This window comes from Nannobrachium achirus, assembly GCF_963921795.1.
Source record: "Nannobrachium achirus genome assembly, chromosome: 24".
NCBI lineage: Eukaryota > Metazoa > Chordata > Actinopteri > Myctophiformes > Myctophidae > Nannobrachium > Nannobrachium achirus.
In genome coordinates this window covers 16,102,582-16,125,144 of record NC_137831.1, presented here as the reverse complement: position 1 = coordinate 16,125,144, position 22,563 = coordinate 16,102,582, and positions in this window count along the sequence as shown.

Sequence of the window (22,563 nt, the reverse complement as noted above, 5' to 3'; positions counted from 1 at the left end):
TGGGTATGAGCATTCCCATATGAAGTCCTGTGAAGTCCTTATTATGTTGCCTGGTTAATAAACCAGACTGCACTCAACACCACCCCCTGCGGTAGTGAAGTGTGTGATAGAGGCTGGCACCGCCAGGCAACTTATTATGGGCTTAATATTGATGACATCAGGGAACTCCATAAATGGGCATAAAAGGGACTCTGTTTGTGTGACATCACAGTGAAGCCAGGGTGTGACGTCAGAGCAGCAAATCCATTCTGTTAGAGTGGTTCCCCTGACATCACAGTGATGTCAGAGAATTATGTCAGAGCGGCAAACCCATAGACCGTAAAAAAGTGTACACGTCCAGACGTCCACACATCCAGATGGATGGAGTCAGCATGTGCTGTTTCACATACTACACTGCGGCCTTCATGACATCATCATGATACATTATTACATGTATCATTATGTAACATAAAGTTTCATCCAGATTGAGTGTAGAGTTCTAGGAGTGAGTTAAAACTGGAGAAAACAAACAACCTATGTATCTTAGATGCTTCTTCTCCTTTCGTGTATCATCGTCCGGTTGGCAACATTTTAGAAAGTAACAAGAAATGTTAAGATTTCTTGTTACTTAGGGGAGGCCATGGGGCTGGCTGTCGTCTTCTCCCCTTTGCTGACGTCAGCCTATAGGCAGGGTTTGAACCACTCCTTCCGTATGAAGGGCTGGGCATATGCACCAACGTCGCACCTTAGATGCAATTTTATTGAAACAATATAAGAGTAGACACAGACAGTATACAATATTGTGTAACAATGTTCAGCAAAAATGTTGTATATAAACGTCATTGTCTTTGAAATATGCAAATTGGTTCGGACCCACCCAATCATAAAGATATGCATTCCAACATGTTTAAAATGTCCAGAAAACATGAAATAGACACCAAGTTTGCATTTTGTAGCTCATCTGGTTCAATAGTTATAGCCAAAACTGTTTTGAGATGGCAGCCATATTGGATTTGGCCACAATGATGACCCTGAAGAGTCGCTGGGCACCCTTCCTAAATCATTAGAGCATGCTCTGGGTTACATCTGGGACAGGTTTGATTGTTTTACACTGATTAGTGCAAAACATTTCCCTAAGGCCCTGGACAATAAGAAGTTGCCTGTTTTTAGCGTTTCTTAGTTGTTTTGTCATAAGATATCGAAATTAGAAATGTTACACACATATATGTCCCCCTAAACATTGGTATTCTGAACATGTTGAGCACTTCAGAAAATGTGTAGCTCCAACGGTTTAGAAGATAAAGCCATGTTGGAAGTTGTGGTCATTTTTAAAAGGGCGTGGTCATTTTCGGGTATTTCGCCCCGGATAGAGAATTTCGCAAAGTTCTGACGTTGTTCCCAGGGGTCATATTAGTCTAGAACAGTTGAGAAATTCTCTCCTAAGTTAAGCGCATACATATCTTACCCAGGTCCTCTACTAAGTAGGTGCTCCAGACATTTTTGTGCTAATTTCTCCCTTGACTGGGTCCTAAGTAAGAGCCGGACATTGTGCCCGGGAGAAGCTAGTTTCATTCATCTGTTGTTTTAACCCACGTAGGCCTAGAATTAGGCTATTTAATGCTCTAACTATTGAAAAATAGCAGATATGCAAGCTTGTAGATCTGCTATTTTTTTTTTATCATGATTTTCTTTTTTTGCAAGACTTTGAATATATTGTTTTAAAAGCGAACGTTTTGTATCTCAAATATTTGCTTCTGGGTGGTCCCTGGAACAACATATTTTTAGACGGAGGGGTCCGCGGCCAAATACATGTAATTTTGGGGGTCCTTCCTTGACATGAAAAGAGTTGGGGAACCACTGATTTAGAAGAAAGATTTTTGAAGACATTTATATAATCGGGTCAAAAATATTTCAAAGACTTGCACAAAATATTCACAATTTTTAAAAAATGGCCCTGTGAGCTTGTATATCTGCTATTTTTTGATAGTTAAAGCATAAAATAATGGTTAAAGTGGTTAAAATCTATAGTGACCCAGATTTGGGTCTAAATGTTTTAACATTCAAAGCAGCGTTGCTTGTGCCAGCAGCACAACGGGGTCTCTGACCTAGCATGGTGGAGAGACAAACACGACTGTCCACCTGTGTGTGTTAGAAGCCTGTGTATGTGTGTACATACATGTGTCTATCGTATTGTGTGCGTGCGTACACACTAGGACTGCACGATAAGGACAACATTTCATATCTCTGTATTTATGCCAAGTATTTCGATATCGATACCATAATACAGGCATTGACACTAAGGCTTGCCCACATGCCCCCGGCAGGTAAATAAAACTTTAGGGCAGGTGAAGTTGAGTTATTAGGGCCCAAGGTGCAGGGGCCTTGATTAGTTAGCTATTGAAAAATAGCAGATCTGCTATTTTTGAAAAGTCGTGAAAATGTGTGCAAATCTTTGAATATATGTATTTTTTTAAGCAAATATTTGCAACTCAAAGGTTTAGGCACGAATTTTCAATAATAAAAAAAAAGAAAAATAGCAGATCTACAAGCTCGCAGCGCAGCACTCGGTGCCACGCTGTGAGCTTGTAGATCTGCTATTTTTCAATAGTTAAGTCACAAAACGTAATAATGTGTTCCCAGTCTAAATAGGTTAAATCCCCTCCCCCTATGAAGAACATTCATGGGGGGAGGCCCGCAGTGAATCCTTGTACCCAGGGCCCAGAATTTGGTGTGACACCCCTGCCTGTGTGTGTGCGTTTGTGTGCGTGTGTGCGTGTGAGAGGGAGAGAGCGAATAGAGAGAGAGATAAACACTGAAACGTGCTTGGAATCATTGCATGATGCGTTGCATAAAAATGCCACACAGATAATAAAGAACCACAAATGAAACAAGACTAGTGCCAATGTTGATACACACGCTTTCCAATGGTCTGTCTGTGTTTTCACCTGCTGACGGCTCACAATGCCAAGAAGACAGACATTATTTCCACACAAAAAACATCTCCAAACTGGAAGTGAGCCTAGGGAGAATAAACCTATCATCTTTAATTACTTGCTTGTCTGTTAGCCTACTAGATAGGCCTATACACCAAATTGCCTCACTATAGACTAGAGGGACAGAATTCAGCATCAATTTGATTAGGGATGGGACGATGTGAAAATGTCATATCTCGATTATTGTGATAAAGTAAATCGTGATTTACGATATTATCGCGATAATCAAAATTTATCCTGGTGTGGAACATTTGCCAAAAAATAGCACATCTACAAGCTCGGCTATTTTTTTGGCAAAGACATGATAGAGAGTGAAAAAAAAGTACATATTTTTACCAATTCTAGAGGGTTTACCGGATATGCAGCTCGGAAAATAAAAGGTGAATTGATCCCAGTGCATGACGGAGGACGATATCGCGATAAATTAAATCTCCACGATACGATTATTGCGAGTGTTTTTTTATCACGATAAACGATAATATCGCGTATCGTCCCATCCCTAAATTTGTATCACATGTGACATAATGTGACATCTGGTGAGGCCTCTCCTGATAATTGACCAGGCACAAAGCAATTGCCCCGCGGTGTGAGATGCAACGTTGTGAATGAATGATTATTGGTGAAGATGTCAAGTTTCCACGGTGCTCTTCTAAAATCCTATCAGTGTTGTTTCAAATGCTGGATGGCTTTCACAGTTCTCAATCTCTCTAGGCCAGCGTGGCCAATTTGTTTGAAGACTTTATTAGAAGTTTGCATAGGAAAAGGTACAGTTTCATGACGGTACAGTTCACTGGTACAAGGTCTACTAAAAGGAGATCCATGAAAAGACTAAGCTTATTTCCACAGGAAACCAAGTATCTCATATAACATTGAATGACAGACGAAAAGAACACAGTACTATGCAGTAGATATGTAAAGAAAAGAAAATGAGAGAACAAAAAAAAAAGAAAACAGTAAGTCTAAACAAACAGTAAGTATATACAAAGAAGGGGCAGGGGAGGGTAGGGTCGGGCTAGGTTAGTTTTTTTACCAGTAGCGAACGGCTGCTGCCTGTAAGTGGTTTTTCAGGGCAATTTTAAAGGATGCTAGTGATCCACACTTCTTTATCCTCCTTTATCCTTTGTCTGCCCTAATTGTTTAGAGAGAGGATTTATGTTAAAAATGTGTCGCAGTTTGTCACATTCACACGTTTTCAGGCCAAGGACGCCTTAGTTGAGAGAGAGATGAAGCAGTGACCCCCACAACCTTTTCATAGATTCTGTTTCCTTGTTTGGCAGCTAGCACAATCATCAGTATATTTTGGATTTTTGTCAATTTGTGTTTTCAGATATTCACTTGAACCGTCAATACTTAATAAACGTGACCTTTCACTATGTACTTAGTCTGCCCTTTTTCCCCTCTACACCACACCTATGCAAAAAAATGGCTGATCTTCAAGCTCACAACGCCTCGCAGCGCGAGGCGTTGTGAGCTTGTAGATCTGCGATTTTTGGCAAAGGTTCTCAGAATAAGGACACTAAGGTTCAATAAAAAAGGAGAAAAATGATTTGGAGGACCCCCTACAGTAACTCTGAGGACCCCCTAGGGGTCCCGGACCCCCTGTTGAAGACCCCTGATGTAATACATGGTACATGTAGCGGGGATGCCAGATCTTCAATGAGAACATTGTAAATGAGTATTGTGCCATAATGTCTGGCTGCCTTGACAGTAGTTGTCTTGTTTGGCATCTACTGGATGTGGATCCATGGGATGTACAGTTGTAGTTTGTTTGATTATGTTAAATATTATGTAGAGTGCACTGCATATTAATCTTGGTGCCGGCTGCTTATTTTTTATTTAACCTTTATTTAACCAGTAGAAAACACATTGAGACATAATCTCTTTTTCGAGTGGGCACTGGCCAAGAGGCAGAAATAAAAATGACACTAACTTTACTACACATACAAGACACCAACGGCAAAGATAAAACATCCATGATACATCACAAATACCAAAACTCCAAGGTGATACACTTTACATATTAAAAACTAGTATACAGACTTCAGTTAATACTACACAAGCAATATGCAACCTGTAACAACAAATAAAAAACACATAATGAGAACCTAATAAACATCAGGGCAAGTGTTCATATTATCTATCCAAGGTGATTCAGGCTGTGATAACTACTATTTAACTTAACTGTTGTAATGCTGTAATGGTTGAAACTAGTGTCTACAGTGTGCACATCTATGTTATGGTGCATGGATGCTGTTTGATTATGATGTGGCTTGAGCTTGTGTGCCCAGAGGCCTTTTTTCTTTTTCTTTTTTTTTACCTCTGGGCACCATCTCCTTTCTTGTGTAGATCAGGGGTCTTCAACGTTTTCAGGCCAAGGACCCCTTATAGTTGAGAGAGAGATGAAGCTGGGACCCCCCCACAACCATATATACCATATTGTTTAATGTCATTGTTTGACAGCACAATCATCAGTGTATTTTGGATTCATGTCAATTGTGTTTTCAGATATTTAACCAGTTGAACCATCAATACCTAATAAACTTGACCGAAAATAGCTGATCTGCAGCTTGTAGATCTGCTATTTTTTGGCTAAAGTTCTCATAATATGGACACAAGGGCTGACGTGCACGCACACACGCATGCACGCACGCACACACGCACGCACGCACGCACACACACACATACACACATACACACACACGAGCAGTTTTGGAGAAGTTAAAGTTACATGTAACTGAGTTACGTAACTAAACATTTTGCTGTAACTTGCTGGTAACTTAAAGTTCATATTTCTGTAACTCGTCAAGTAACTGAGATACTTTGTGGTGTGGGTCATTTTTGGCTCAAGTTACAAGTTGCAAGTAGTTACAAGTGAAGTTATAGTTTTACATTAAAGTTTTGTTAAGATTGACAAATCAAATGTCATGTACTGTAGGCCTAACAGTTTAATTATATGTATAGCAAAGGTGTAGCTATCACTATACAAGACACCAGTCTTTTTCTCTAAGTCAAGTAACTCAAGTTACTTTTTCTATGTAACTTGAATCTTTACAAGTTTCATTTCTCCAGGGGTATAACTGTAACTTGATCAAGTTACTGCCATGGTGATCGTTACTTGTAACTGTACAAGTTACGCTTTCAAATTAACTTCCCCAACACTGCTTGTAAGGTTGTTTTTATCCCCAGACACTAGGTCAACAAAGGGGGCTATGTTGCTGCAGTTCACACAGGTGACCAGCAGAGGGTGGTGCAGACACTGTAATGGAGCTTCAGCATATACTGCTGCTTTGGGTGTGGGGACCAGCTGTAAGCCACTCTCTAGTCTCTAAAACCCTGCAACACTTGGAAGGACTTTGTGTGCGTGCGTGCGTGCGTGCGTGCGTGCGTGCGTGCGTGCGTGTGTTGGTGGTGGGGGTGGCACATTCTTGCCTGTGTGTGTGTGTACAGGGGCGTCACAAGGGGGGGTAAAGTGGGACTGAGATACTAGGGCCCAAGGTGAAGTTTTATTCTTTAGCTATTGAAAAATTGCAGATATAGAAGCTCACAGTGCGGCACCGAGGGCCGTGCTGCGAGCTTGTAGATCTGCTATTTTTTAAAAGTCGTGAAAATCTTTGAATATATGTATTGTTTTAAGCATCCGTGCATGGCCAAATACATATCATTTTGGGGCACCACTGACATAGAAACATAGGTTTTCAAAAAACTTAGCAGATGTGCCACGCTGTGAGCCTGTATATCTGCTATTTTTCAATAGTTAAAGCACAAAATAATAATGCGTTCCCAGTCTAAATGGGTTAAACCCCCTCCCCCTGTGGAGATCAAAAGATCATTCATGGGGGGCCCCCCGCAGTGAATTGTACCCAGGGCCCAGAATTTGGTGCGACACCCCTGTGTGTACGTGCTAGAGAACTATAAGCCTGCATCTCTCAACCGCTCTCTCCCTCCCTCTCTCTCTCTCTCTCCCATGCTCCAGAACCTGGAAGACTCGGTGGCAGCGTGGCATTTCCCAACACAATGGCCATGCAGGCAAGAAGACAATGCAAAACAAGAAGCCAGGGATCATATCCCTGTCCTCTTGTGTGCAAACTGCTCGCAAAGCCGGTGTCGCTGCCGCCGCTGCTTCTTCTTCCTCCCGCCCAGGGACGTGCTGGGCCCCTGATTCAGCCCGGGAAAAAAGGTTGGAGAGGCCCTCATTGCGCGCTATAGAGAGAGATATCTCTCTATAGCGCTGCTGCTGCTCAAAGATTTGCCATTTCAGATCATGACAAGTGACAAGCCACTGGGCCAATTACATGAGTTATATTTTGTCGTTGTCGGGTGGAAACCTTGTATGTCCAAAACCGTTTGTTTTGTAAATTTATCATTTTAAAAATGATTTAAACTAGTGAAAACAACCAATCTACAAGCACACAACGCCTCGCACCGCAAGGCGTTGTGTGCTTGTAGGTCTGCTGTTTTCACTACTTTTGTGCGACGGCCTTGTATGATGAAGCAGGGCTTTGCTTTGCGAAAAAATCTAATCCTAATGGCCGCCCTGGACCGGCCGGGAATGAACCGGCCGTTCGGGAGTTGTCCTGCTTTTCCCAATGGCCAGCACGTCCCTGCTCCCGCCCACCCTCCTCCTCAGCTCCGCCATAAGACATCGCCCACGGTGTCGATTTATGTAACCGCTTCTCATCCGTTTTACATCGCAATCTTTACCCACAGCGCCCTCGCGTCTTAAATATACCTTAATACATCCGAAGTCGTAAGCGGACCTGTATATATTCGCCGAAGGCCCCGCCGGCTTGCAAGAGCAATCAGTGGTTTGAGGGCCCCCCGAACGGCCACAATTACTCCAAGGGCCGTTTGAAGCCCTGACTGCGATTTGTGGCGAGACGTAAACATCCTGTGGGTGTTGTTGGAGTCAAATATCCATTTGGCTGGTGTAATTTTATGGGTCAACCGCACGCCAGAGGAGAGGGCGTAAATAGTCTGTGTGGGTAACACCTTGAATAGTAATGCTTCTGCATGGGGCCGGTTTAGCCATGTGTACAGCCAGCCGGTGGTGGAGAAAGTAATCACGTTTCTTAAGTAAAAGTAGCAGCAGCAGTACTGCAATGTTGAAATCCCAGCAAGCACGGTCAGTCCCTGGACGGGGTCCACCCTATGTTCCCCAGGTTCTATGTTCCCCAGGTTCTATGTTCCCCACTTACCCCCCAAAAAGGTTCTATGTTCCCCAGGTTCTATGTTCCCCACTTACCCCCCAAAAAGGTTCTATGTTCCCCAGGTTCTATGTTCCCCAGGTTCTATGTTCCCCACTTACCCCCCAAAAGGTTCTATGTTCCCCAGGTTCTATGTTCCCCACCCACCCTCCCCACAAAAAGGTTCTATATTCCCCTCTCAACCAAAAACAGGATCTACTGTGTGTAAATGTATGTTCCCCCCCTCAAATGCAGGAAATGGTGGGACATCTTGCCCAGGTGCCCAGATGTCTCCACCCCTAAGTGCCCACTTCGTCTAGGTGCCCACTCGTCCAAATGCCCACATGTCCCTATCGCCCAGATGTCCAGGTGCCCACTCGTCCAGATGCCCAGACATAACAAAAGTATGGTGTCCAGATGTCCCTAGTGCCCCTGCCCTGTCCCACTAGTATTCGTAATCTCCCCATTATTGGGTGTTTGAGTTGTTATTAATAATTATAAAGGAATGTTTCCTGCATTTTTGGATAAGTGGGGAACATAGAACCTATTGTAAGTTGAGCGGGGAACATAGAACCTTTTTTGTGGGGGTAAGTGGGGAACATAGAACCTGGGGAACATAGGACCTTTTTTGGTTAAGCAGGGAACATAGAACCTTTTTTTTTGGGGGTAAATGGGGAACATAGAACCTGGGGAACATAGAACCTGGGAACATAGGTACAGTCCCAACAATAATCCATAAGTCCATCTGACGTCCTGGTAATGATGTAAAGACCATCCCCATATGGCTGATCTGGTCTAGTTCTAGTCCTGTTTTACAAGTTTTCAAAAGTATGTATAAAATCAATTAATCAATCAAAATAGCAAGATCTACAAGCTCACAATGTGTCGCGATGCTTGTAGATTTTCAAATGGCCTCAACATATATAAGGCTGAAGTGGCGAATGTATGTTTTGCAATAAAAATCTAAATCTACAAAGTATCTATAGTGGCTAATAAATGTAGTGGAGTAAAAGTGCAATAGTTAGATCAAGGATGTAGTGGAGTAAAAGTAAAAGTTGTGTGTGTGTGTGTGTGTGTGTGTGTGTGTGTGTGTGTGTGTGTGTGTGTGTGTGTGTGTGTGTGTGTGTGTGTGTGTGTGTGTGTGTGTGTGTGTGTGTGTGTGTGTGTGTGTGTGTGTGTGTGTGTGTGTGTGCGCGCGCGCGCCGCGCCTATACGATATGTGTTGTGGGGGACAGAAGTGAACTAAGCAACGTATAGTCTTCCACGTTTTCAGGCCAAGGACTGAGAGAAGCTGAGAGAGAGAGATGAAGCAGGGACCCCCCAGATTCCATATAGCTCATCGTTTGACAGCACAATCATCAGTGTATTTTGGATTCATGTCTATTTGTGTTTTCAGATATTTAACCACTTGAACTGTCAATACTTAAAAAACTCTGTACTTAGTCTGCTCTTTTTCCCCTCTACACCGAACCTCTTAGCAGAAAATAGCCAATCTACAAGCTCACAACGCCTCGTGCTAGATCTGCTATTATGGCTAAAGTTCCCAGAATTGGACGCTAAGGTTCAAGTGGTTAATATAAAAAAGGAGAAGAACTTAGGATTTGAGGACCCCCTGTAGTAACTCTGAGGACCCCCTATAGTGGTCACCGGACCCCCTGTTGAAGACCCCTGGTATAGCGTATATAGTAGAGCTGAGGTTTCCTTAACAGAGAGCACAAGAGGATTTTGTTGGCGAGAGAATGCACTGCCTGGTTATTCTTTTGATAGTACAATTTTGGGTGGAAATTGCTTTTCAGAGAGCAGCAAAAGCGGGGTGCGGGGGGGGGGGGGGTGCGCGGGGTTGTGCGGAGGGGGGGGAGGGTCGGCTCGAGGTGAACCGAGGCTCACATCAGCAGAGCGCTAAGGAAATCTGCTCTGACTGTGAATTACCGGTTAGGTGACTCGGTGAGTTGCAATCATTGCTCCCCCCCCCGTCCCTCCCTCCCCCCCCCCCCCCCCCCCTCCCCACACTCCCTTCCAACCATCCTATCAGGCAGAGCCCATAGTGTGTCACAGAGCAGGGCACTTAACACCTGGATGAGTCTATACGGTGCAGCTTCCCGGAATCGCATCGGTGCAAAGCGGCGGAGTGTTGCTCTTGCTCTCTCCAGGTCCATCACAATCTTTTTTTTTATTGTTGTTATCTTGACTTGTTTCTCTTAGTTTTAAGGCGAAATGTTGCTATTTAATTACCTTGATTTCAATGGTTGGGGGCATGCATGCCAGTGGCTAAATATGTCTTTTTAGACACAATAAGCCGGCGATTTCTTTACAGTAACACTTTACTAGCCCCCATAAGTCACATCTGCCATGCATGAAAGATTGTGGTGCATCTTGGGGATGGGCTTATTGTGTCTAAAAAGACATATTTAGCCACTTGCACGCATGCCCCCAATCTAAAATGTAAACCCTTGTTGTAAAAAAAAAACAAAGTTGTCTTTTCATACACCTATTGTAGACCGTCTCACTTGTGACATCTGTTCTTTTCCATTTTATTCTGTTATGTTTACAAGAGAGGGAAAAAATGCAGCACACTTCAACAGTGAGTCATGTCCGTACTACTGTAACTGTATGTGTGAGTGCATGTACGCGTGCACGCACGTGTTGGCGTGGGCACGCTTAGCCCACTCGTCCTTGATATGGAGAGGTCTTCCTACGGGGATCAACGCTGTTGTTGTGTCAGCGGCGGCGCTTCAGATGAGAGGAGGGCGCGGCGCGCATCGCTTCGGCCCGGAGAGACCAGGGGCAGAAACCGTGTCCCTTTCTATTACAGATGGAATCATTGTCTGGATGGATGGATAACATTAGAGCAGGGGTCTTCAACGTTTTCAGGCCAAGGACCTCTTAGTTGAGAGAGAGATGAAGCAGGGACCCCCACAACCTGTTCATAGATTCCATATAGTTTCATCGTTTGACAGCACAATCATCAGTGTATTTTGGATTCATGTCAATTTGTGTCTCCAGATATTTAACCACTTGAACCATCGATACTTAGTAAACTTGACCTTTCACTCTGTACAAGTCTGCTCTTTTTTTACCTCTACACCAAACCTATACGCAGCAAAATAGCCGATCTATAAGCTGCGAGGCGTTGAGAGCTTGTAGATCTGCTATTTTTGGCTGAAGTTCTCCTCAGAGTATAGGGATGCGAAGGTTCACTTGTTCATTTGAAATAATTATCCTATCACACAAGGATTTGTGGCCCCCCTGCAGTAACTCTGAGGACCCCCTAGGGGTCCCAGACCCCCTGTTGAAGACCCCTGCTCTGTGTTAATTACAAATGGTACCAAATGGACCTGTGTAACTGCGTCGGTACAGACGGAACCGATGGGTTCATCCGTCTGTGCATGCATGCACTCCCAGGAGTTGAAACGAACGCGCAGGATTTTACAGTCCTACAACAGCCCAGCCCCGCTGCTGCTGCAGCATCATTGAGAATCCTAGTGGAGGAGGCAGGGGTTTTGGTGTATAATTTAGATGCATTGAGGCCAAGGAGGAGAGGGAATGTCTGCTCAATGATGCTGTTATTATTATGTGGGAGATGGAGGCTGTGTGGCGCACCGGGGCCTCGCTGGAAGTACACACTTCAAGAGAGACTGCATGCAGGGGCGTCACAAGGGTGTGGGGGGGGGGGGGAAGTGGGACTGAGTTACTTACTAGGGCCCAAGGTGGAGGGGCTGGGGCCTTAATTATTTGATGCTTTGACTGTTATTATTATGTGGGAGATGGAGGCGGCTGTGGCGCACTGGGGCCTCGCTGGAAGTACACACTTCAAGAGAGACTGCATGCAGGGGCGTCACAAGGGGGGATTGGGGAGTGGGACTGAGTTATTATAGGGCCCAAGGTGGAGAGGGGCCTTAATTATTTGATTCTTTAACTGTTGAAAAAATAGCAGATATACAAGCTCACAGCGCGGCACCGAGTGCCGCGCTGCGAGCTTGTAGATCTGCTATTTTTGAAAAGTCGTGAAAATATGTGCATATCTTTGAATATGTGTATTTCTTTTAAGCGAACATGTGTTGCTCTATTTCTTTTAAGCGAACATTTGTTGCTCAAATTGTGCTTCTGTGGGGTCCCTGGAACGAAATATTTTGAGATGGGGGGGGGGGGGGTCCATGGCCAAATACATACATCATTTTGGGGGTCCTTCACATGAAAAGGTTTGAGCCCCACCACTGACATAGAAACAGGTTTTTCAAAAAAATATTCAAAGACTTTTCACGATTTTTCAAAATTAGCAGATCTACAAGCTTGGGTTAGGGTTAGGGTTAGCACTCGGTACTACGATGTGAGCTTGTATATCTGCTATTTTTCAATAGTCAAAGCACAAAATAACGCGTAGTAATGCGTTCCCGGTCTAAATGGATTAAACCCCCTCATCCCCCTATGAAGAACATTCATGGGGGGCCCGCAGTGAATCCTTGTACCCAGGGCCCAGAATTTAGTGTGACACCCCTGTCTGCATGGGGGTGGAGGAGGAACACAGAGGCGCGGGTCATTGCAACCCCGGTCCCACTGAAATTCAAATGTTTTATTTTATTCTATAATGATGTCTTTTTTATAATGATGTCAATACCGTGACCTTTGTTTGGATTGCACCTTTTCTTTTTCTTAATACAGAGACACAACATGGTTTACATAAACAGAAGGATAAAAACAATGAATAGAATTGGATGGAAAAAGTTGAAAAAAAAAAGAAAATAGTTGAAACAATGAACACCAGGCAACAAAATACTTTAAAATGGTAATAAAGGATAAAACTGAACAAAGCTCAAACTAAATAGAAAAGTACAATCATCACCGTGATTGTACTTTATTGCGACCGTCAGGTCGCTGTTACTATCAGTCAGTCTGTCAGTTTGTCACGTCACGCCACGTCACGTCACGTCACGTCACGTCACACTTTTGGCCCTACTCTCATCTCTGGAACCGTTGCCCCTATCCATGCCAAACTTTGCACACACACTCCTTGGGATAGCTGCACTGTTTCTACATGTCATCTTTTCGACACCCAACTCTAACCCTTACCCTAACCTCCGTGGGGTGAGTCGCTAACCCTCCGGTCGAAATGATGGTCGTTCGAAAGAGCGAGATTTTACCACGCCCAGAAATCACGCAAAGCGGTACGCAGTATCTCTAAAGTCATGTCTTCAACATGCATCTGTCCCATTTCCCATATTCCCTCCTGATTGGCTACGATCGCCTTCTAAAGTTTGCGTATGCGACCTGACTCCCGAGTCTTACTGGTTCTGAGAGGCAATTTTTAGAAACAGAGTTTGCAAGCTTTTCAAATCACACTTTCGGAACAATTGAATTGAAAGGATCCGCAACCCTGCTGAAGATAATGGCTGTCTGCAGGGACGGGCATGAAAACCAGGGCTTGCTGTCGCTTTATTAATCAAAGGATGGTGGGCATGCATTCGTGGATGTCTAAGTAAATGGTATACAGTAAAGCTGTAGCTGTATGGCACGCTCAGTTCTTTAGGCGCGTGCGTGCTTACAGTATGAATGCTAAATCCTTCTACGTTTTACTTTTGAAAAAACTATGTTTCTATGTCAGTGGTGCTCAAACTTTTTCATTTCAGGAGGGACGACCATTAGGTTGAATGGGCTTTATTGACAAGAATGAAGCATACAAGCAGCAATATAGCACATAGAGATAAGCAGCAAATACAGCAGCAACTAATGACATGAGCAGCAGATAGCATAATGGAATAAGCAGCAAGCATGGATAAATGCAGCACTATCTAAACTTCAAGCGGAACCTAGGAGTGGCATATGGATTCTACCATCGGATCAGTGTACCGCGGGTCACGATATATATAGCGTTATATCGTGAATTAAGCTCTCCGTGGACACATGATCCGATACCCCCAGCGGGGATAAGCATAATCCATTGAGGTGGACGCTGGGGATGGTGGTGGGGCAGCGTTGAGCTTAGCAACTGACTATAGCTGTGCATCTAGGTCTAATGTACTCTGGGTAAAAGGGGGGGGCTGAGGCCGCTGGCCCCCGCCCCCCCGGCGCGCTGTCAACCCTTAGCTCGCCCCTCCTGAACTAGCTACGTCATGACTTCCTGCGCTCAATTTCAGGAGGGACGACCATTAGGTTGAATGGGCTTTATTGACAAGAATGAAGCATACAAGCAGCAATATAGCACATAGAGATAAGCAGCAAATACAGCAGCAACTAATGACATGAGCAGCAGATAGCATAATGGAATAAGCAGCAAGCATGGATAAATGCAGCACTATCTAAACTTCAAGCGGAACCTAGGAGTGGCATATGGATTCTACCATCGGATCAGTGTACCGCGGGTCACGATATATATAGCGTTATATCGTGAATTAAGCTCTCCGTGGACACATGATCCGATACCCCCAAAGAAAGGACCCACGCGGGTCCCCCCCCAAAACACGCAATGCTTTAGAATCCATAAGGCTCCTAATCATCGGTGAGGATGATTTGTTTCCGCGGGCCTAACAGCTTGGACACTGCTGTGACCAGAAGCGCATATAACTAAACTAACCTATCTAAGCATACAAAAACATTGCGCCCAGCACCCAGAATACTTTATTAATTTATATACATTTTTATTTTTAAATTTTTTATTTTTATGCATTTTATATTTTTTATACATGATTTATGCAGCCCTTTTTAATATTCTACCACCCCCGACCACCTTGCTTTGCTAGGGAAGAAAACCTCCCACAGTATACATGGCTCCGCCTGAAGCGCCCTGATTACTCTCAGCTTGACGCAATCAGTCTTTAATCGACCGCTGGTTCGGTCATTCTTTTTTTTTTTTGCGATTACTGCTGAGCTGAAGCAATTAAAATATCTACTTGCTAACTCCAGAACTCTAGAGCGCTATTGAATACTAGAATGAGCAGGCAAGGAATACTCGTTAGTACCAAAGTATTAGATATTAGCAGCTTGCCTAAAGCCAACCAATGATAAGAAAGGTAGCTCTAGTGTACTTTTAGCAATGCTGTAGTGGGCATGAGCAACTAGATATAACACTAATTAAAGACCTGTGAAGTGCAGCAGAGGCAGCACGAAAAACCCACAAATATAAGGTATACGCTGCACATAACAGTAACTATACTGTTATAACCTTAAAGACACCCTGCCTTGTATATAAATACATGTGAGGGGCAGCAATAAACACACAGCCGAAACAGAACCTCATAATGCGACCTTCTGAACCTGAGCGTCCTCCACGGGACGCGTGACTGATTGCGTGCCTCGGCCCCATCAGTCCATTAACCACGGGCTGCTTCACATCGTTCCCACGCCGCTTGACTGCTCCTCCGCCGCTGCATACGGAGGAACCCAGCCTGCTGCATCCGATGCAGCGGACGCCTGCTGCTGACGACCAGCTGAGGCCCGAGGGCGCCCGGAGCGCCGCCGCTGCTCCATGCCAGGAACGCCGTCGCCGAAGCTGCTCCGCGCCGGGGGCGCCGCTGCTGAAGGTGCTCCTCGCCAGAGAGCTGCCGCCGAAGCTGCTCCGCGCCAGGAGTGCTGCCGCCGAGTTGCTCGGCGCCAGGAGTGCTGCCGCCGAGCTGCTCCGCGCCGGGGGCGCCGCTGCCGAAACTGCTCCGCGCCGCAGGGAATGTGGCGTGTAGAGGGATGGCGCGACGCCTTCACTCTGGCCCTGCTCCCTCAGTCTCGCGGCGAACCAGCGTGCGTCATGGAACAGAGGGTCGTTGGGGCAGACATCGGGCGGGCAGCCAGGTGTTTCGGCATGGAGACACAGAATGGAAAAGTGCGTTAGTTCTGCTGCAGAGTCTGCTGACGCACATATAAGAAACTCTACAACCCAGCTCTTGACTTTTGAAGTCAAGCAATGCCAAAACATGGCCCAACCGATATGCGTAAAGTCCCCAGCTTAGAGCGACTGCACCCTGACGGAACCGAACAAGCAAATGCGCTGCTATTTACCTGCTAGAGTCTGGCTCCGCTGTGCTTCCGGGGCAGCCGTCGCTGGCGAGAGAACTGGCTCCCGCCGCTGGCGCTAGAACTGGCGTTCCTTTGCTCCTTCGCGGCATGACGGCGGTGTCGGTGTGCCGCTCCCCCGGAAGCTGAGCCTGAGCCCTACGCGCCTCCGTCGTGGGCTCGCGGGTCGCCGGGAAGTCAGGAAGGCTGGAGGGCCGGCTGGCCCAAGGCAGCAGCGGAAGCAGCTGCGCCGTCGCAACAATACCCTCCGCGGTGCCGACCGACTCCCGACTGGACTCCCAGCCGCACACAGCAGTCGACTAGGCTAGGAACATAACCTTCATGACATGATTAGTGGGACCCGCAGCCAAAGCTGCCATGATAACCTGCTGTCATAGCCGTGGGCCTGCAGCCGCTCCGGCCTGAAACTGAAATAAACAGGATGAATAGCAACCAGTATGTATTAGCTTAGCATGAGCTGAAGGAAAACAGAACTGTAGCCAGTGCAGCGGCCACGGAAACACTGCTAGGACATACGGTGTGCTGTGTGACCCGGTACTATAGCCTTAGTTTGAAACAAATATTTGAGTTAAATCCCTTTAACTTCTGAAGCACTGGTAGCAGCTTAACATGCAGTTGAAACACCCCGCAGCTGCCGTGCGACGCTGCAATGACGACCTGCTGTAGCTGTCGCTATGCGTCGGCTTTAGCCCGAAGCTGAAAGATAAACCTCATGTTTAGGAAACCTGAAAAATAAACATAATGTTAGGGTTAAGAACCTGAAAAATACAACATAGACCTGGTGTTAGCCGCGCCCTTATAGCCGCCGCAGCGAGACGCTGTTAAGAAAAGTGATTTAGCTGAGCCTGTGCCACTTTAGCCTGGAGCTGCCATACTGGAGCAGTAATGACAACATGTTAGCAGAAACACTCAACACCCTGGTAACAGCTTGACATGCAGTAGAAACAATAACTTGCTGAAATAATAGACAGAATGTTAGCAACCAACAAGTATTAGCTTTAGCATGAGCTGAAAGAAAACATGATACAGCATTTTTACAAGCATCAGCCTTAGCTGTAATTATTAGCAGTTATGCTAGCACGCCGCCGCAGGTTGAGTGGAGCTACCAAGCATTTAGAGAAGACTACGATTCCCTGCATGCACTAGCGAGTCAACTGGTGACGTCAAGACAGACAGCACGCCTAGCGTTAGCGGACGCAAAACATTCTTTGCACGTAAACTGTGGCACCCATGAGCTTGCGGGTTTTCCTCCTTCCAGGAGCCCGCGCAGACATACAAGCGACAGGAACCATTTAGAAGCTGCTAAGGTATAGCAACCAGAGCCCTAGAATGGAGAGTTGCGTCACTCCCGTTCACTTCATGGGGCCAGGTCTTCTACGCACACATCTATTGGCGTATAGTGACAAACGGCGAACCGGAAGTTTACAAAATGCATTGAAGTCTATGAGGTGTAAAGTGACAATGAACCACGTGACCAGCGCTGTTTCTGACCCCGCGGTGACACCACTCTCTGATTATACTGCTCTGATAGCAACTAGCACCTCATAAGCAGCAGCTGTTTATAGAGCAACGTTTTCAGACGGGGCCATACTTGCGCCTAGAACATGGCTAGCAAGCTGTTTTACCAACTAGCAGCTATCCTTACATTAGTTAAAGCTAGCCGGCTAACAACAAGCAAAGCTAGCCCCTGGCTGACTGCAAGGAAGGAACGCTGCTCAACAGTAGCATATACGGCTGACAAAATACACCAATACGCCACTGTTCCCGATAAGCACAAGCAACTGAGTTAACCTTAGCGAACGGTCGCAAGCAAGCCAAGCACAAAGAAGTTATTTTAGCGTTAGCCAGGAGCCGCAACTGCTCCCGTCTCGATCTGTAGTATGCAAACTCAGCTGGAAAGAGCACCATTACCTTGATGAAGCAGTAGTTAGAAGTAGACCTCGGCCGTGTTTACCACAACAACGAACCCAACATTTATGCCATAATCCTTGCCTTGAACCCAGCCTGGACAGCCGCTAATCTTTAGCAACGTTAGCGAAACCCATAAGCACCTTAAATTAGCATTAGCAACAAACGACTGCCACATTAGACTGTAGCACGGAATCCGGCTGGGCTTGACATGCTAGCGAACTACATATCCCATCCCCAGCGTTTAGTATGCGCTGACGACGTCATGCCGTAAACCACCGCTTGACATGAACTCGGCTAGCTCGGATGCTAGGTGAATGCTGCCGATACCTACAACAGCCTACAAACTGAATCCTCCTGGCGTGTTTCATACTTGCTACGGGGCCACGTTATCGCGCCTTGACATGGCTAGCACGTTGTTTTACCAGCTAACAGCATCTTTACCGGAGTAGCCGGCTAGCAATAGCCACCGGCTAGCTCCTGGCTGACTATACATTGAACCTGTTGCTCCATGCTAGCCGATACGGCCCGCGCAGTCGCAAAAACACTGTGGCTATCATCGACAAACCCAACGACTGAGATTACCTTAACTCATGGTAGCCCAGTAAAGGCCCACCGGGGCACAAATAAGTTAGCATTTAGCCCGTAGCCACAGCCCACTTTCTATGATCCTGAGTATACATTTAGCCATGTTAGCAAGCCCGTAGCCCCTTTAGATTAGCTTTGCAACATGACTGAAGTACAGAATTCAGCTGGGGCACCAGCAACTTTAGCAAGACAATATGGACCTTGAAACTTTAGAATCAGCGATTACCCGAATAACCATCTCAAAACTACCCATGCAACTTGGCCAAGAACACAACTTCTAGCATTCAGTGATTACCAGAATAACAACCTCAACCTTCCCATACAACCTGGCCAGAACACAGCTTCTTAACTAAGTTAGTTTGGCAGCTAAGAACATGAAATAAGCAATAGTAGATAGCAGAAACAGCCATAAATACTCAGCCAAGTTAGGCACCCTCTCGGAGCGGTGCATGGGCAGCAGCACAGTTTCCAGCAGCACAGTTTCCAGCAGCAACAGGTGTGGCACCTGTGTGTGTCCTGCAGCGTTGAGCTTAGCAACTGACTATAGCTGTGCATCTAGGTCTAATGTACTCTGGGTAAAAGGGGGGGGCTGAGGCCGCTGGCCCCCGCCCCCCCGGCGCGCTGTCAACCCTTAGCTCGCCCCTCCTGAACTAGCTACGTCATGACTTCCTGCGCTCAATGTGAAGGACCCCCAAAATGATAGGTATTTGGCCACAGACCCCCACCTCTTTTATTTCATATTTCGTTCCAGGGGACCCCAGGGAGGCAAGATTTGAGTTACAAATGTTCGCTTAAAAAATACATATATTCAAAGATTTGCACACATTTTCATGATTTTTCAAAAATAGCAGCTCTACAAGCTCGCAGAGCTTGTATATCTGCTATTTTTCAATAGACAAAGTATAAAATAATTAAGGCCCCTCCACCTTGGGCCCTAGTAACTCACCCCTTGTGACGCCCCTGTGTGATTGCATCCTTACAATTGAGAGTGTATGGACGCATGTGCGCACGTGTGTGTGTGCGTGCGTGCGTGCGTGCGTGCGTGCGTGCGTGCGTGCGTGTGTGTAAGAGTGCGAGGCTTCTTGTGTGACGAGGTGAACCCGTTCATCCTCTTCTCAGCGTGTCTAGAGAAGCGTCTCCTCTCCTGCAGATTGCCAGAGGTCTGCTCAGGCCACTTCAAAGGGCTAGAAGTAGTCCTCCTGCAGAGAGCAACAACAGGGGGGATCGGCTCCACTCCTCCAATCAGACCCGGAGGATAGAAAGAGAGCAGCTGCTCGAGAGGTCCTACCGATGCTGTGCATGGCAACAAGGATTTCAGACATGTCTTGTCACTTGGCTCTGTACTAGGGATGGGATGACAATCGATATTATCGTTTATCATGATGAAAAAAAATCTTATCGTGGAGATTTAATTTATCATTACATTTTCCTCCGTCATGCACTGGGATCAATTCACCTTTTATTTCTCAAAATGCCGATGTAAGCATGCAGCACACTTTTGTTTGGCAGGAAGTAATTAGCCAGTAGCTATGCCCCTCCCAAAAAGCTTTTGTCCAATGCTAGCTTAGAATAACTTCCTGCTTGCCAAGGTTTGCCTTGGCAACAGCCTTGGCAAGCTGCCGGTTGCTAAGCTAGCATTGGACAAAAGCTTTTAGGGGAGGGGCATAGCTACTGGCTAATTAGGATTGGATTGTTTTTTTGTAAAAATACTCAAAAATTGGATTTCTGTAAATCTCTGGGGGGATCTATCATCTATATGATAGATGATATGATATTATAGTGCTATCCACTGTATGTTAACTACAGTATGTCCCCGTTTTGATCACGGATATGGTCTAAAAATGTGAATTGTGAAATCATACTTTTAATATTGTCTCAAGGCCTCACAATTTCTAGGTGTTGGAGTAGTGCAGTAATTTATTTAAACATTATTTTGAAAACACAGGCTATAGTCCTAGTTTTCTCATCATCTCTAGTAGTAGTGTTTTGGCACTCTTCTCCTCTGTTGAATCACATTTCCATTCATTGTGATGCAGGGCTTGAAAATAGTGCTTTTAGTTGCCTTCGCTAAACTGAGTACACATTTATTTTCTTGCTGGTGATGAAATGCAGCCTGGACAGTTCTGCAGCCGTTCCAGTCTATTCAGTAGTGCTGTGCCCAGTGAAAAGATATGTTAGTAATGTAGGAAGTCTAATTGTTTAGGATAACAAAGGATAGAAGGTGAACATTTGGGTTGTTGTTTACCATTACATCTTAATGTCAACAACAATGTGTTATTTAAGTTTCTAGTATGTGTCCTTTCGGGACTTGTGGTGGTCACACATAGGTCTATAGTTAGAACATGTTATTGTCGAGACTACGGACATTCTAGGCAGAATGGAGGGCATTCAGTAACCATCAGGGCAGGAAACTCAGGGAGGCCATGAAGGCCATGGCCGTCGTTGCCCCTCAGTTTGGCCTTGTGCCCCTCTGACCAATGGCATGACCTGAGGCCACAGTGGCCTTAAAGCCCCAGGTGACTCTACCACTTTCTCCTCTGTCTCTTTCTTGTCAATATGTAGACACCAGTGTCTTGTTCTTGTCATGTAGACACCAGTGTCCTTTTTTGGAGTTTCTGAAATCTTAACTCTCCATCTTTAAAACCAATCCAGTGACTTTGATTGTTGCAGAGCTGAGCATGGATCAGATTTTTATCCATTAATTTCACTGCAGATTAGGTTATAATTCCTAACCCTTAAATTCAACAAATTCTTTCAATGGACTAAAATCTTGTTTCATTTGATGGCCTTCCTGCCCTGGCATTTGTGGCAAGTTTGCCTTGCCCCTAAAATTATGAAATTACAGGCCGGGTAACCATTCATCCTCGCATAACATGGCGTAACCAAGAAGAGAGGGCATGGCACAGGAAAGAAATGTGGGTGGGGCTCTCGCACGCACGCACACGCTACATGGCCTTGTGTCAGGGACGTGCTGGGCCCCTGATTCAGCCGGGGAAAAAGAGTTGGAGAGGCCCTCATTGCGCGCTATAGAGAGAGATATCTCTAAAGTGCTGCTGCTACTCAAAGATGTGCCATTTCAGTTCTTGACAAGTGACAAGCCAGTGGGCCATGAGTTATATTTTGTCGTTGCCGGGTGGAAACCTTGCATGTCCAAAACCGTTTGTTTGGTATTTATCATTTAAAAAATGATTTAAACTAGTGAAAACAGCCGATCTACAAGCACACAACGGGCGTTCTGTGCTTGTAGATCTGCTGTTTTCACTGCTTTTGTGCGACGGCCTTGTATGATGAAGCAGGGCTTTGCTTTGCGAAGAAATCTACAAATTTGAAACTTGGAGATATGAGTTTTCTGCCCGAGAGTAACGATTTACTTTTTTTGGCCGCCCAGCACCCAAAATGGAACGAAGGCCGACATTTTTTTTAAAAAGTTCTTTCCTACTGGCCGGCCTGGACCGGCCGGGAATGAACCGGACGTTCGAGAGTTGTCCCGCTTTCCCCAATGGCCAGCACGTCCCTGCCTTGTGTTAATGATCGAATTAAATTACCGTTGCATTTTGAATCGTTGTCATTATGCTGTTTGGAGTGATGAACCACAAGAGCCTCTCGATCCTGTTTCATCTGGCAAACGCAAGGAGCTTTGATGTCACCATGGACCTTGGAAAACGAGTACAAGCCATGATGGATATAAATTGGAGTTCCCATTATTCTTCTTGTTGAAAGTGGGGCAGGTATTGCAGACAATGACTGGCATGCCTCAAAGCAAGGACCGACTTTCATTCCCGGTAATGATCAGGTCTAAAGAGGAACCACTGTTTCCCTACTGCTGCTGAAGCCATGTCAGATATGATCAGGGGTGTCGCACCAAATTCTGGGTCCTGGGGTACAAGGATTCGCTCACATTTTGTGCTTTAACT